The sequence below is a fragment of the Cyprinodon variegatus genome, unplaced genomic scaffold (genome assembly GCF_000732505.1).
Source record: "Cyprinodon variegatus isolate N-32 unplaced genomic scaffold, C_variegatus-1.0 Scaffold301, whole genome shotgun sequence".
NCBI classification, from domain to species: domain Eukaryota; kingdom Metazoa; phylum Chordata; class Actinopteri; order Cyprinodontiformes; family Cyprinodontidae; genus Cyprinodon; species Cyprinodon variegatus.
In genome coordinates, this window is record NW_015150754.1 from 635,167 (window position 1) to 637,078 (window position 1,912).

At 31.4% G+C, this 1,912-nt stretch overlaps 1 protein-coding gene across 1 annotated transcript in view; it reads left to right on the forward strand.

Moving 5' to 3' along the window:
- astn1 (astrotactin 1) overlaps nucleotides 1–1,912 on the forward strand; it is a gene marked incomplete at its 3' end in the record, with an annotated part of 379,756 nt that overhangs the window by 102,618 nt on the left and 275,226 nt on the right. The window lies entirely within an intron of this gene.

The following is a 1,912-nucleotide window of genomic DNA, read 5'->3' on the forward strand; positions in this document are numbered from 1 at the left end:
AAATATTAAAAACTAGTTATGTAATCCCAGTCTGAGTAATGGTTAATCAGTGTACTAAAGAATAGAAATGAATACAGTAATCCTTTCTTTAAAAATAACAGGATAATAAAAACAAAATTTACATTTAACCACTACCACTCTGGAACAAAGTTAACACTCCAGTTTGGCTCCTAAATGTGAAAACAGTAGATTAACCAGGCAACTGTGTTTAAAGGCCAAGGATAACGAAAACAATGGTCTCTGTGATCAAAAACCACACGCATGTGACTGCCAACAACTGACTGAGTACAAAATAATCAATGGCTGTATATACACAACTCAACCATGCAGAATGCACATACAAGCTTAGCTCTGAGATGAAGAACAAACATTTAGTGAGATGTGCTTAAAACGACAAGTTTCTACATAGACGCCACATTTCAGTGTAGAAAGACCTCATTACAGGCTACCGCTTTGGCAAAATAAATTGCTACACTGTGGCTGGAAAAAATTATTTTTGACTCAGTATTCAAAACAGAAATAAGTTGTGTTATCACTGTTCAAGATAAAGGCAACAACAGACGTAAAGAGAGCTTTACAGTGTTTAGAAGAAACTCTTTGGTTACCTAGTCAATAGTCATGGTCCTGTCTTTACAATAGTTTTCAAAGCTGAACAACTCTGCTGTTTATTGACTAAGGATGCTCTGGTTAATGCCTTTGTCTTTTTGTTAGGTTAATAACTAAACGGTAGTTTACACATTCGATTTAAGCATCTTCATTCACTACAGTAAAATGCATGGTCATTTTTCTCAGACATTTTAATTAGCTGGGCTCAAAACCATGATGGTACCGCTCTCAGTGAGTGATGCTTTTTGGATCATGAAGAAAAAGTAAGTTTCCACCACAATCTATATTCAGATGGACAAAGGTTTGCTTTGGACATTAAGTATTGTCAATCAAGTCATTTTGTATAAGACAGGCTGTATTTTCTTATATAAATTTAGTAGACTTTTGGAGATCAATGAGTGAAAATCTACAACTGCCTGGAAATGTCTTTTTCCATAAATTCAAGATTGCTAAACATTGTCTAAAAATTATGACATTTAATTAGAAACACATTTTAAAGTTTTATCATTATCAAAATAACCTCTGTTTTCCTGGGTTTGTCTAAAACCAAGCTGAGATGGTTGGCTAAAGAGGTTATTAATGCTGTGTTGTAATCAAATGGATATAATACAAGGTTTTTTTTTTTTTTTATTCAAAAGGGGATTTCTAATGCAATCCTTTATGTAGGTCTGATAGACATTTAATTGAGTTTGATATGGCTGCAAAAAAAAAAAAAAAAGCATTGACACATTTTTAGAAAAACACTATGTGCTTCAGAGAGTCTGTGTGATAAAGCAGTTCTTTTTTATGAAGACTGGGTACTAGTGATCTTACAGCAACTAAGCTAAATTAAACTAGTTCATTAAAATTTTGTTGCACTTTACCAAAATACAGAAGTTAGATTAAACTTAAAAATAATTTAAACCTGTGTAAAGCGGGGAAGTTTGTTTAATTTTTTTTTTTTTTATTCAAAAGGGGATTTCTAATGCAATCCTTTATGTAGGTCTGATAGACATTTAATTGAGTTTAATATGGGTCAAAAAAAAAAAAAAAAAGCATTGACACATTTTTAGAAACACACTGTGTGCTTCAGAGAGTCTGTGTGATAAAGCAGTTCTTTTTTATGAAGACTGGGTACTATTGATCTTACAGTAACTAAGCTAAATTAAACTAGTTCATTAAAATTTTGTTGCACTTTACCAAAATACAGAAGTTAGATTAAACTTAAAAATAATTTAAACCTGTGTAAAGCGGGGAAGTTTGTTTAATTTTTTTTTTTTTTACAAAAAGCATAAAAAAACTGAGTTGTTTTTTCTTCTATATTATA